The 15,794-nt window shown below is 38.3% G+C and overlaps 1 pseudogene; it reads right to left on the bottom strand.

Moving 5' to 3' along the window:
* Nucleotides 1–1,496: 1,496 nt before the first annotated feature.
* LOC122459850 lies at nt 1,497–10,508 on the bottom strand (annotated as a pseudogene).
* Nucleotides 10,509–15,794: the final 5,286 nt, after the last annotated feature.

Here is a 15,794-nt window from a genome sequence, read left to right on the forward strand (position 1 = left end):
GGGAATTGGCGGCTGTGATTGCAGAGCCCTTGGCCATTATCTTTGAAAACTCGTGGCGAACGGGGGAAGTCCCGGATGACTGGAAAAAGGCTAATGTAGTGCCCATCTTTAAAAAAGGGAAGAAGGAGGATCCTGGGAACTACAGGCCGGTCAGCCTCACCTCAGTCCCTGGAAAAATCATGGAGCAGGTCCTCAAAGAATCAATCCTGAAGCACTTAGAGGAGAGGAAAGTGATCAGGAACAGTCAGCATGGATTCACCAAGGGAAGGTCATGCCTGACTAATCTAATCGCCTTTTATGATGAGATTACTGGTTCTGTGGATGAAGGGAAAGCAGTGGATGTATTGTTTCTTGACTTTAGCAAAGCTTTTGACACGGTCTCCCACAGCATTCTTGTCAGCAAGTTAAGGAAGTATGGGCTGGATGAATGCACTATAAGGTGGGTAGAAAGCTGGCTAGATTGTCGGGCTCAACGGGTAGTGATCAATGGCTCCATGTCTAGTTGGCAGCCGGTGTCAAGTGGAGTGCCCCAGGGGTCGGTCCTGGGGCCCGTTTTGTTCAATATCTTCATAAATGATCTGGAGGATGGTGTGGATTGCACTCTCAGCAAATTTGCGGATGATACTAAACTGGGAGGAGTGGTAGATACGCTGGAGGGGAGGGATAGGATACAGAAGGACCTAGACAAATTGGAAGATTGGGCCAAAAGAAATCTAATGAGGTTCAATAAGGATAAGTGCAGGGTCCTGCACTTAGGATGGAAGAATCCAATGCACCGCTACAGACTAGGGACCGAATGGCTCGGCAGCAGTTCTGCGGAAAAGGACCTAGGGGTGACAGTGGACGAGAAGCTGGATATGAGTCAGCAGTGTGCCCTTGTTGCCAAGAAGGCCAATGGCATTTTGGGATGTATAAGTAGGGGCATAGCGAGCCGATCGAGGGACGTGATCGTTCCCCTCTATTCGACACTGGTGAGGCCTCATCTGGAGTACTGTGTCCAGTTTTGGGCCCCACACTACAAGAAGGATGTGGATAAATTGGAAAGAGTACAGCGAAGGGCAACAAAAATGATTAGGGGTCTAGAGCACATGACTTATGAGGAGAGGCTGAGGGAGCTGGGATTGTTTAGTCTGCAGAAGAGAAGAATGAGGGGGGATTTGATAGCTGCTTTCAACTACCTGAAAGGGGGTTTCAAAGAGGATGGCTCTAGACTGTTCTCAATGGTAGCAGATGACAGAACTAGGAGTAATGGTCTCAAGTTGCAATGGGGGAGGTTTAGATTGGATATTAGGAAAAACTTTTTCACTAAGAGGGTGGTGAAACACTGGAATGCGTTACCTAGGGAGGTGGTAGAATCTCCTTCCTTAGAGGTTTTTAAGGTCAGGCTTGACAAAGCCCTGGCTAGGATGATTTAACTGGGACTTGGTCCTGCTTTGAGCAGGGGGTTGGACTAGATGACCTTCTGGGGTCCCTTCCAACCCTGATATTCTATGATTCTATGATTCTATAATGTTTGCAGTGCTGTTTCCTTGCAGCTTCAAACTGAGATTGTTCAAAGATTCAAAAATGTCCACAAGTGCCAGTGAAAGTTGAAATGTTTGGTCCATAAATGCACGATATAAAACTCTTCTTTTTTCTGTTGCTGGAGGAAAATTTCCACTTTGTCTTTCAGTTTGAATAATTTCAAAAGCATGTTCCCTTTGGAAAGCCATCGTACCTCCGTGTGAAACAAAAGAATTTTATGATCCGCTCCCAAATCCGTGCAAAGAGTTGCAAAAAGTCTCATATTTAAAATGCTCTTCTTCACAAAATTGACAACTTTGATGGCAAAATTCAACGAGTCACATTGGTTATCTGGAAGGGTTTTAGCAGCCAATGCTTTTCTGTGTATGATGCAGTGAGTTGTGGTTACGGCTGGATTTTTTTCTTTCACCAATGTCACAAATCCAGAGCGAGAGCCAAGCATCTCTGGAGCACTGTTTGTGCATACACCAAACAGTTTTTCCCATGAAAGTCCATTTTCTTCAAAAAAGTCAGAAATCGTTTTCATAATATCAGAAGCCTTTGATGTGGTCATCAATTCCTTCAAAAAAAGCAGTTCTTCTTTCACAGTTCCATCATTAATGAATCTAACGTAGACAAGCAACTAACAGCATTGTGCTACATCAGTGGAATCACCGCACTGAATTGTGAAAAAAGGAGAAGATTTCATTGCCTCCACAACTTGAAGTTTTGGATCTTTCACCATGTCATCGATGCGACATTTCACAGAATTGTCGGAAAGTGAAATTTCTGATATTTTTTCTTGCTTTTGGCACTAAGCACAATATCAGCTGCTTTCAACAAGCAAGGCTTCACAAGAGTTTGTCCTATTATATGTGCTTTCTTGGCTTTAGTGATGAGCAATGACAGTTCGTTCATAAGATGCTTCTACCACTTTAGCCGATGCGTGACGAAAAGCTTCAGTAGTGTCCAGCTTCATGCATTTAAAATTTTGAAGTTTAACAGCAAAAAACTCTTTTGGTTTGTCTTTCAAAGCGCTATGATTCTTTGTCAAGTATCTCTCAAGACGACTAGGTCTAAAGGCATCATTGCTGAGAACTGCATGGTATACTATGCATTGAGGATGATTGATCCTGTTTTTTTCCATCATGGTGAAACCATATTTAATGTAGTTTTCATTGTACTACCTTTTCTTAATCGTGGCTATAATATACTAATAAAAAATCTATACAAATAATTTTCCTGATTCGTGAATAATAATGGACGCAAGTTAATTTGAGTTATCGTGAATGTTTATTTACTACTACTACTACGTACGGACGCGTGCTGCCCTATATATACACCCCACACCAGTCCGGCAAGTAGCCAATCTTGCATGGTGAGTGGTGGAGGTAACCACTCCAACGATAGAACAGTCTTGAACACTCTTGCGAGCGAGCTAGGAAGTTTAAAAAATTCCATAACTTTCTACATTGTTCTTTGGCCTCCCCACCAACTGAAAAGGCACTCCTACACGTCGAAAGACAAAAAAAAATAAAAAAATTTGCATTTCGTGGTATGAAATTTGAAAGCATTGCAGTTATATACTTTTATTTATAGTTGTATTTTTATTATTGTACTTTATGTTGTACCTTTATTCTTGTCTACTTATATTCATAATCAAAAACGAGAAGACTGTTAATACTTCATTGTAGTTAAATAATATAGGCCTGTAATTGGACAATTTTATGAATAGTTATTATGTATACAGAATATGTATAATTTATTGTCTGTTGGTCTATTAAATAAATAATGAAAAATAAAAACTATTTATGTTGATAAAGTTTTTTTTCATTATGAAAATTTCACAGCCTCATGCCCCCCTTGGAATTTCTTCATGCCCCCCAGTTTGGGAACCGATGCTCTAGGTACTGAATACCTACTTAATCTACAGTATCTGTCAAAGGTAATAATAGGCAAACCTCAAAATATTTGAAAATTCTACTTGGATAAGCTGAGAAAATTGAGTGATCTATAGGATGTTTGCACTTCTCAGTGGTTACTCTTCACCCACAATCTTTGCCAGCGTGACACTTCCTTATTCCTCTGAACTGAACCAGATTCTCCTCTTTTCCACCAATGTTTCTAACCCTTCCCCAACCTCATTCTCTCTCACTCAAGCTCCTATTCAGACTCATAGGCCCCCTATATTTAACGATAATTTTGTTGTGGAGTCCAAAGCTGGCCTCCATGCTTTCTTTTGCAGAATTGATTTGCTCAAGCCTATCTAAATTGCAGGTGTGTCTACTGGTTAGAACAGCAGAGGGGGAGTTGGGAGATCAGGGCTCTACTTCACTCATGACTCTGGGAAAATCACAATTGTTGTGTCTCATTTTCCACATATATCAAATGGGGAAAAGCCCTGGAAAGTATTCAAGGAATTATTATGGTTAGTTGTGGGCAGGGTAGATATTTTACTATTTGTGCAACACTTACACATACTCATACTCCACAAAGAAAAAAACAACAGATTACATAGTTCACCTACAATAACCTGCCCAAATTGGCATTTGAGGAACTAACACAGGAAGAGGCCTATAAAGCACAGATGGAAGAACGCCTAGTATAAAATAAACCTTGACTAAAACATGATAAAAGTAGAGGAAACAGGATCTTTAACAAATCCTTTAATCTTATAGGCTTGGATTTGGTTTCTTCTCTCTGTTTGGCTTGGTTAAATTAGTTAAAAATGGGTTCCTTTCTCAAAGCTCCTGCTAACTTGTTATTGGGAAGAGGAGACCAAGGGCAAAGTAAGGGGGAGAGGGGGAAGGGCAAAGAGCAGCACACAACAAAAACTTAAAAGAACTCCAATAAAATGTCCTATTAAATTTATTGGTTTCTTTGGTGCTTTTTTTTTGTTTATTTGTTTTTTTAAAGTATGCCAAGCTTTGGTGGCCTATAGTAATACATGTTTTGCACACAGTCAAAAGGACTGACGTACATTTGTACATTTAGCAGAAGACACAAATTTAATTTCTGATTTGATTATGGTTTTGCACCTCTTGCTTCATTTCTAATATTGTTTATTGAACACTGAGGGTGTGCTTTGTACTGAACAGAACACAGAAAACCTGGTCCTTGACAGCAAGGAGTTTATAGTTTAAAGGCCCAATCCTATAGTCGTCCTAAATTTTGTTGTAAATACACAACCACACTTGCAGTCAATAGGATTATTCACATGCATAAAGTTACTCACTATATAAGTGTATTGCAGTAACAATTCTTCCATTGAAGTCAAAAGCAGTTTTACCATTGCAGGCTTAGGGAACAAAAGCTGTCTTGCAAAATACACTGCTGTTCTTCCCTCTGCCCCCTGTATGAATCTAGCTTAAATATTCTGGTAAATAAAAGAGCACAGTAGGTGTTTTTAAAACATTTTCTCTCTTTTCCATATGTGCCTTGGGTAGATAAGGAGTTTTATATCATTTACAATTTGCTGTAGTAATTCCATAAAGTCACTGCATTTTAAAATTAATAAAGCAATAAAAACCCATTTTTATTTCTGAAAGTTCTGTAATGTTTATGGCTAGTCTGTTTTTTAATTAATCTACCTAGTCTTCTGGAAACACAAATGTAGATTTTAACTCAAAATCTACAGCATTGACAAATCTACTGTTATTATTTCCAGAATTCGCTTATTTTTACAAAACTCTCTCTCTGTGTCTGACTTAATACTAAGAAAATAAGAATGGCCATAACGGGGCAGACCAAAGGGCCTTCTAGCCCCGCATCCTGTCTTCTGACAGTGGCCAGTGCCAGAAGCTACTGCTATGGCTCTCATCACCATAGTACTTGTATTTATCCACACAACACTGCCCTGAGGCAGGAAAGTGCTATTATCTGCATTTTACAAATGGGCACAGAAGACTAAGTGACTTGCTCAAGGTCACAGAGGAAGTCTGTGGCAGAGCAAAGAAATAAATCCAGGTCTCTCCAGTCTCAATTAATACCCTAAACACTAGACCATCCTTACTTTTCCATTCACTTTATGCAGAAGGAGGAAAGATTGCACCATATTTATTTGTAGCTCTCAAATTTCCATGTTTGGAATGATGGTCTCCTCAATATGGCAACGAGGTCTCAGTGCTTAGAGCTACTTGTGGAACTTATCTATTATTATTCCCATGCAGTTCTAGGGTAGGATCCAATAGAAAAAACATGTTGATCTTTCATTTAAAATTGTATTATTTTTTTAATTATTGGCTTTTAAATATTTCAACAATTCATAAAATATATCTTTCATCCTTTAACTATAGTTAATAAAAACTGTAAAGTAGTTCAGCTGCATCTTGAACTTTTTTGTCAAATATGATCTTGTGCCCAGGAAAGGAACTTTTAAAAGCCATTAATTTGACTTAATGAGATCCCTACTGAGGAATAAACCTATGAGCACCCAATTTACTGTTTAAAGAAAAAGGGGCTTTTTTTTTTTGCTACAACTAAAACCAATTCAAAACTTTCTATTTCCTTTGGCAAGCCTGAGTATCTACTCTTTCATCAGATTTTTTTTCTTGACCTTCTTCCAACACTCTCCCCCCACCAACTCATGAAACCCTTTCATGTCTCTGAGCTGTACCACACTATAGGCGGTATAATTCACACTACTATTAAATTAGTTCAGCATGGTGAATGTTATTGCAATGTCTTCTGAAGGATTAAGGAGGATTAGCCACTCTTTGTACAATGTTGCCAAAAAGATTCTAACAGGGCATGACTACAAATTGTGATGTCTGTACATTCATTTTAATCTTAAATGGCTTTTTTAGAGTAACTGTGATTTACATTAGACACACATTCTCCCTCTCTCCTTCTGCCCATTCCTCTATCCCCATCTCCCCAAAATGTTGTATGGACAATAATGCTTATAATATTAATGTGGCAAGAAAAATCCAAAAGGAGATGCACAAATAGCAAGACATCAACATGTTCTTCAGGGCATATATGAAAACCTTATGGGCAATATCACATACTGGACTTCACAGGTCAGCTAAAATGCTCATGTTGGCTGCTCTAATTCTGCTTCAAAAAATCCCAGCAACTTGCTGGAAGGTTTTATTACAGGAACTGTGATTTTAACCTCAAATATCACAATATGAATAAAAAGCTGATTCATACAGGATTTACTTTACTTAGGTCCTATTTCAGACTTCCTTATTATTCAGCCATGGTCATGCAGCCTGTGGGCAAAAGGACAACAGTTAACAGTAAAACAACGCTAGACACTCCCCGCCCCACATCCCCACCTGCCAGTAAATCCCCAGCCAATTAACTGACCACCATTCTTTTTCCCCATCGCCAGCAATGAAACTCCCTGCTGGCTAATAAAGACCAAATTGAACAGATGTGTCTTTTTCTGCATCCTGAAGTTGGTTAAACTCTGGCTTTCACAGATCATGAGAGGGAATGAAATCCAAATCGATGGACCATCCCCTGAGAATGCCTGGCTACCCACAACTGCCAGAAGTTCAGCTCTGAGGAGTGACACAGGAGTCCACTGTCTGAATGGAACTTACCACAAATATGACGTAGTGGTAGAGAGCATTTAAAAGATAACTTATTTACTGCCAAACCATTTAGGGCTTTATAGGTGACAATTGTCTTGAGTTGCACCCAGGGGCGAATAAGAAGCCACTGGAGAATGTGGAGCACAGGTGTTATCTGTCTTGCCTGCTACAATTAAAAGGCAGTGAGATGCACTGGCTAATACCTCCATGGGCTCCTCAGAAAACAGCTCAGCCTGGCAGCATCAAAAGTATGGTTAACTCTTTTGCGGTCAATAATAGACACGTAAGGTCACAGTCACTGAGCCAGCAGGCTGAACGTGATACAAGGCACTTCAAGCCACGGTTAGTTACCTTGGAGCACTGATGCAGAGGCAACCTGAGAGTCTGACAGACCATGCTCAGTCACACTGCTGAAACAAGCTGCCCTCACTCTGCACCCCACCCCTCCACTGCTGGCAGGATGGGTCATCTCTGCACTGATGGATCCCATTAAGATTTAATCATTTTTCCCCACTGGTTCACAATGTTCGATATACTTTCTCAATTGAGGGACCAATCACAGTTCCCAGAAGTCCCTCTAGATGCTGCTTCCTACCTACCAGTACTGACTTTTTCTTGTTTGGAATGAGCTTAAGCCATCTAGCTTTCATCCAAACTCTTATTTCACCTTGAAACTGGGCAAAACAAGGATACTGCAGAGTCTAGGATAGAGATAAACAACAGAAGTATAGAACTAGAATTATCAACATAGTGGGGATACCTTAGCCCCAAATGACTCAATCTCTCCCAATAGACTAACATTGGTAAACTGACCACCATCAACTCTCGGCGCCCCCACCTAGGACAGCCCTGGAAATGATGAATAATTATTCTCCTTAGGTTTTGAAAGGTGGAGAGATAGATTATGATAAAGTCAAGCTTCTTCTTCCTTGTGTTAATCCCATCAAATGGGGTCTGCTCTACATGTCCTCTCCTGCCAAAGTGCCCTGTTCAATGCCATATCTTCTATCACACGACATGCTAATGTGTCCATTTATGGCATCCCACCATTTCTTCTTGGGTTGGCCTCTCTGTCTTTTTCCTTCAGTCTTGATCTACTGGACCATCTTACCTACATAGTTGTCAGGACTGCACTTTACATGACCGAACCATCTAAGCCAGCCTTCACGCCGTCATTTTTTCATTTATGGATGTTACTTTGAGTATGTCTATAACATATACATTCTTCATGTGGTATTTCTTACTTAGACCACTTATCCATCTCAACATTCACATTTCTGTGGAACAGATCATTTGCTCATGCTTCTTCTTTGTTGCTTAACACACAGTGCATAGGTTAAAACTGGACAAACCACCTGTTTATAGACTTTCCCTTTAAATCTTACTGGTATTTTTCTATCACGTGCTACATCACTTATCTCTCTCCATTTGAATCAGGCATTATCATCCTAGCCATAATTTCATCCTCCATAACCCATTTCTGAGATTCTGGAACTCAGATACTTGAAACTTTGCATTTTTGATATTGTCTGTTCTGCCCATTTAGTATCAAGGATACTTATTCAGTGTTCATATTAATAAAATTATATACCATTGTCACCAGGCCCCAGTGAGTCACAGCTGAGAATACCAGACTCAGGACAAACTGCTGGGAAATAGGGCAGTCTCACCCCAAACTGGTGGTTATTATACCAAGCCATTAACAAAAGTAAACTTCTGTCTCACCACACTGGTTAACAGGAAGTCAAAGATGCAGTCTCCTTAGGCATTCCAACCCTTGTCTTACCACCCAGACACTGGACTCCATGATGAGTGATTACTGAAAACCAATTTCATCACATATAAGGTCCTCTAATCCCAAGAGATCAGCCACATAGCTCAGATCTTACTCAATCATCATACTAATGTCAATCCTGTAGCAACAAAAACTAAAGGTTTATTAATAAAAGGAAGGAAGAAGAGTGTTAATGATGATTAATAGATCATATAAATATAAATAATTGCAAAGTTTGTAGCACTGATGGAATAGTCTGCTAGTTTGTAAAGTCTCTCTGGTAATTTCCAAAAGATTGGAAGGTCCTCAGTCCATAGTTCAAAATGCTCCTTTTCATTGTAAGTCCATACTATCAGAGCAGGAAAGAGGCAAAATGGAGATATCTCAGGGGTCTTTTATACCATTTGCCATGTGCCTGGAAATTTACTGGCATAAACAAAGCTCACAGCCTCAGTTTGTGGAAAGTTACTACGCTAAGATGGATTCCAGGGTCACATGAGCATATCATGTCCTTACATATTTTGATGACTCACAGGGGCAGCCATTACCCATATTTTTGCTGAGGCATCCACAGAAGGCTTACTGGGTGAGATGAGTTTCTTCTGTAGCCTATTTTTAGAGCAAAGCATCCTTAATGGGCCATGGAGCTTGAACAGTCTGTTCACAATGGGCTGGCAAGATTGGATGTAAGCTACCTTGTGGGTGTTTCCCCAGGAACAAACACATTTGAGATACAGATACATAGCCAATATTCAGAACTTCAAATACAGTTATGACACATGGATTTAAACAGGATAATCTTATTTAGCAAATAATAACTTTTCCATTGACACCTTACAGGATAGACTTTGTCCAAGATTCATTGCAATTGTATAACAGTAGAAATATCAATGCTATAAATGGTGATATTGAATCAACCATATACTCTGTTTTAACTCTGCTTATTGATAAAGTCAAATAAGTGAGTATAATTGAGTGAAGTTAATTTCACTGTCATACCATAACATTTACAATATATAATGTAAAAAGAACAGGAGTACTTGTGGCACCTTAGAGACTAACAAATTTATTTGAGCATGAGCTTTCATGGGCTAAAACCCACTTCATCGGATGCATGCACTGTATTTTCCACTGCATGCATCCGATGAAGTGGGTTTTAGCCCACAAAAGCTTATGTTCAAATAAATTTGTTAGTCTCTAAGGTGCCATAAGTACTCCTGTTCTTTTTGCGGATACAGACTAACACGGCTGCTACTTTGAAATATATAATGTGAGGCCTCAAATGTTTGACATCAGCCCTTTAAATTGTGAACCGAGAAAGCTTTTATATACATGAGTGATGAAGGCTGTAGAATCTCTTGCTGAAGATTTGAAGGCTAGCACAACTATAAGGGTTTTCAGACTTCTACTTCCTCTCTGTTTCCTGTAGAAAAAGGAAATGATTCCTGGGGTATTTAGCAATAGACAAGAAGCTATAGGTTGTGTCCTCAGAAAGGTAAGGCTTTGTGAGAGATGGCCAATATTGTATAATATGTTTTGTAGTTAATAAATAGATTCTTTATGACTTATAGATACTTTACTTTAAGTATTTCCGCAATATGTGCTAACCTTTGAGTGTCTGAACATATGGTTAAGCCAGCTGCAAGGTTGCTATTAACATGGATACACTTGGAAGATGTTAATGCCATGTTCAAAGTGTGATTGGGGGTGAAGGAGGGGAAAACTTTGTTGGATATATGTCAAATGCTGTTCTTTTCCTTAGAGTATGTTTAAATGAGATTCTGCTATGTTATTCAATAAGCGATTTCAGGCTATAGTTGTCAGTATATTCTCACATACAAGAGAATATTTACAAAAGAATCAATGAACTTTACGAGAATATTAGGTGCTGCATTAATATCCAACATATATTTTTTCAATGTAGGTCTTGTATTTCATCCAGAGAAAATGAGGAAAAATTCATCTAAGGAACCTAGAATTCCCTTTGAGAGGTGGATTTTTTTACAGGTATGTACAGGGAGAATTCAATTCAGTCCTGGGTAAAGAAGATACAACTTCATTTAAATCAATGGGACTTGCAGTCTACAGTACTTACATTAGTGCTTTGTTTGCCTCTAATCTCTTTATCCTGGTTTTACTAACAGAGTGCCATCATGTACATTAATAAGACACAAGTCCATATATACTTATTTGACAAAAGTCAATTATTTTAAAAAAGCTTTAACTCTCTACCTATGTAAACAAGAAGCTTCCTTGCCACCTTCCTTTTCTGAAAGCTTTGAAATTGTACCTCTTACATTTGCAAGATAACACCCTCTTGGAGACACTATATTACCCAATACCAACTGATTTACCTATCTTCCTTTTAGATGAGGAAGGCAAGAAAAAACACTTTTAATCTCTGTTCATTAGAAGAGGAAAGTGAAACATTTCAGGAATTAGCCTTTGTCAAAATTGCTAATCTGCACAACTCCAATATCCTGCGGAAAGACCAGGTTTCTTGCCATTGTGTAATTGATATGTCACAAATTCAGTCACTGATTGCAAATGCTATGTATTCTGACCATGAGTGGACTGAGAATTAGTGCCAGGTCACCTATATCATGGCCAAGCCAAAGCTTGATGTGTGTACATCCAGACTTGCTCTTTATTATCTCAATTAAGAAATAATGATCAGGTTGGAGGGCTCTTCCTAAAATAATAAGGGGCTGGAAAGAGGTTTTCACTTGAGGGAAAGCAGAGGATCATTAATTCACAGGAAATGCCTTTCACTGAGTTTGTGACTGCTATTTATAAACTGAATTTTAAAAGAACCTTTTGAGTGATTTTTTGTAATGTTTTTCTATCTCATTTTGTGTGTACAACACTGATGTATATGTCATAGGTTGGGCTAGGTGAATGCTCCCAATTAAAAATATTGAAATTATACATTCACATGTTCAAACTAATTCAGTTTTGATCTTTCCACTGAGTTTAACAGGCTTCAGACTAGCCAATGGTTTACGTGGACAGTTTCAACAAGAGGTCAGATTACCCAATACTCAACGAACAGAAATTCATACATGGATCAATGATGCAGTGTGGCTCTTACAGTGGAAGCTGTATGTAGCAGCAAGAGTCATCTTTAGTATTCTTTTCTATGGCTCAGGAATCTTTAAACAGTATACCAACTAGAATGCCTGCCTCCTCAGTCTGAGCAGTTACTTTAGGACATCAACTATGGATGATGATGTAATGACACTGTCATTACCAGAGTGGGTTATCCCTGAGGTGGCCATACATAGAAGATCTTCTAAATAACAAAGCATGTGGAGTTCTGCAGTGTGACAAATGCTTATAGAAACCACTTACAATGAGTAATATTCAATTTTAGATTACTGATTTCAGCTATCACCAACATTATAGCACATGCATCACTGAGTCGAGTTATACTGTTTGATATTGAAAGACACATCAAGAACTATTGGCTATGTTTTTAAGAATGTGTTTATGAAAAACACCTGAACTTTCTGCTAGTACACCTTTGAAAAATCAGAAGTACAGCTGTCCTTATTTAGTTAGTATGTACTGGTTACTGTTGAGCAAAAGAAAATAGAAACAAGTCTGTTTTAGTAATTGTGGATCTCTTTTAACAGTTGTCATGCACCTTTTCTAGGAAGGCTAGACTAGCCATACAAACTAATAAGAAGTTACGGGACAGGATTTTTGCATTTATGGATTTTCCCAAAATAATCCAGCCAGACCATGATACAATTTGTGAAGTCATTCTAGCTCTGCTGCATAATGTCAGTTGGCTGATGTCAATAAATCCCATACAAACTCAGAGACAAGGTGGGTGAAATAATACCTTTTAATAGGCCAACTTCTGATGGTGAGAGAGACAAGTTTTCAAGCTTACATAGAGCTCTAATATCTAGGGACCAACATGACTACAACACTGCATACATACAAACTCTTAAAAAGAAGAGCTGTAGCTCACGAAAGCTTATGCTCCAATAAATTTGTTAGTCTCTAAGGTGCCACAAGTACTCCTTTTCTTTTTGCGAATACAGACTAACACGGCTGCTACTCTGAAACCATACAAACTCTTGTCATTCTGTGGACAGTGGTAGAACTAAAAGGTTCAAAAGGAGATTAGGTTCAAAAGAGCTGGCCCAGAGAGCTGAAGATTTAACACAATTAATTGAAAACATCACATTTGTTTAAAATTCCAGCAGGAAGGACTGATTTTGCTGCATTTTATCTAGTGGATGGCCCAATATCCATAATAGCAGGAGAAGTAATTAAATTTTAAAGGAAAAATGTATTGTGTGAATTTAGTTAGGACTGGATCTACCTTTTTTGCTGCCCCAAGCTGCGAAGCAAAGGAAAAAAAAAAGCAGCTGTCGAAGGAGAAAAAATGAAGAAGCTGCAGCCGAGAATCCGAGTGTTTACCGCCCTTTCAGATTTGCCGCCCCAGGCACCTACTTCTTTAGCCAGCCCTGAATTTAGTGCTTGTGAAAGGTGCTGGACAGCACTGCAAATAATTTTGAATACATTTGGGAAAAGCATCTGTTCGTTTTGAATTTTGCTCCAATTTAGAAATTAGAAATAACAAAATTCATCTTTGGGCTGAAACAAAACATTTTCAACCCAAAATGAATCTGTTTGAGAAAGTCATTGTTGTTGGAGATGATGGTGAAGGGAGTTAATGAAATCTGGGCATTCAATTCCCTTTTGAAAATCCAGTCCTTATTTAGTGTGTTACACCTTCCAGGTGCAGCTTTTGCTGTAGCTTTTGCTTTTGAGGTATTATGGACACAAAGGGTAAAATTCAGAGATAATATAAGATTTATATCAGTAAGTAAATACACAGTCTGAGAGCTTCAGAAAAAAACAGAGTGGTAGTCTGATAACAACCAAGAGGAACGAGAAAGAGGTTGTAAGATAAAGCAGACTCCCAACCCTTCCCAGACATGTAGCAGGAACAATTTAGTATTGCTAGCATGGTGATTCTGGTAGCCTCTAGTCGTGCCCAAGAGTGTAGTGACTTTTTTATTTTGAAGGAGTACCTCCATGCTGTGAAACCATTATTGTATTAGATACAATTAAGGTGACAGTGACCTTGCAATATCTAAAAATTCTTCATTTTCATTGAGAACTCTTGAAAAGTAGCAATATGCTGTGTTATTACATTTTCAATATTATTTACTCCTTTGTGGTTTTTCTTTTGATTGATTTGTTTTGTATTTTTGTTATGGGGGTAATTTCACAAACTTAAATTGTGAAACTTAATTTATCCATAACATAATATGATTTACGATCCCTGCAGCTTTTTGTATTTGTTGATGACAAGCTCATGAATCAGTATGGATCAACTAGTTTCATTTGGCTTAAGTGCCAGTATTCCTCTAGTCTAATTCCATTCAGCAGGCCACAGTTGTTACAAGGAGTTTTGAATACATTTGTTTCAGTTTTTAAACTTGTAAAAGTTTTAAATTTGAGGATAATGAAAAAAATATGAAAGGAAAATTTCCTCCTACTGGAATAAGATTGACGGCAGCACTCTCCACAATCCGGAGTGTCAATTGCTTATTTGTATCATGATCCCTCTTTCTATTCATTTATTTTTTTTTGATTGGTTAACCAAGGTCACATCTGGCAGCACTACTTCAAATCACATCCTATATACACATCTGAGTTAGGCAACATCTGTGAGGTTTCACTATATTTTGGCCTTTCAGTTTTTCCACTTTCAGTTTGACTGTGTTTGTTTTATTTGATTTCTTCTTTACAAAAAGATCTTCTACAGATGGCCCCTGTGTATTGCATCTCAGGAAATATCCCCATTTAATTACATCCATTATATATATTCCATTAATTAAGAGTCACCCTTTACTATGTTAGTGTTGCCAGCCACCACATTCTAAGAGCTATTTTGCTCAGCTGTTGTGGGCACTCATACAATCAATTACATATGTAACTGAATTATGTTACTGAAAAACTCCTGGCATATCCTCCTATACTAGGTATAGCATACAATGAAAATGTTGTAGAACTTGCATCTAGCTATGGTTACCAAAGACAAAACTGGAAAGGTTTTAATGGAAGCAGCACTAGTTATTAGAAAAGTGAGTGGTCTTAGCTTCTTCCCTCTCTGTTCTGTTTTGGATAATGTACCATGAATCCCTTTGCAGGGAACACATTAGATAGAATTAGTAAGCGTAGCAACATGTTCATTAATATTACATAACATACATATAACATTGTGTGTGTCAGTTTTTAGGTGCCAAATTGGAGACAAAATCATGCTTAATTTTCATAAGTTCTGAACACCCAAAGCTCCATTTAAGTCAAGGGCAGCTGCCAGTGTCACATACCTTAAAAAGGGAGGTGCAAAATATCTCAGACTGAGCACCCTGAAATGGAGGCAGTAAAATTGAGGCAGAGCTGATCAGAAGTTCTCTCAGGAAATGTTTTTTCCATTGGAAAATTTCAATTTGTCAAAATTGAAATGTTTTGTTGGAATGTGTTGGTTTCAATGAAATTTTGTTTAGGAAAAAAATTGAAATGAAGTGTTTCAGTAGGGTCAAAATGATTTTTTTTTTGGTCCAGAAATTTCATTTCAAAGGAAATTATGAAATTTCAACTTTGCATTCCATTTCAGAGCAAAAAGATCAAAATTCAAAATGTTGGAATTTCCCATGGAATGGAAATCCCAAGTGTTGACTGGATCTACTCAGAAAAATGTTGGCCTATTACTTTAAGACCATTTCCCCAGACACCCTAGATGACTTAACCATGCACAGAATTAAACCTTTGAGATTCTAAGAGTAGATATTTCTGACAGAAATGCTAATTGTCCTGCTACTAGCTCTCTATAACTTCACCAAATATACCTGAGCTCCAAACAAAAATTTGAATTATTCCTCCATCTCATAGAGTCAGACTCATAGACTTTAAGGTCAGAAGGGACCATTATGATCAGCTAGTCT

This window comes from Dermochelys coriacea, chromosome 4, assembly GCF_009764565.3.
Source record: "Dermochelys coriacea isolate rDerCor1 chromosome 4, rDerCor1.pri.v4, whole genome shotgun sequence".
Taxonomy (NCBI): domain Eukaryota; kingdom Metazoa; phylum Chordata; order Testudines; family Dermochelyidae; genus Dermochelys; species Dermochelys coriacea.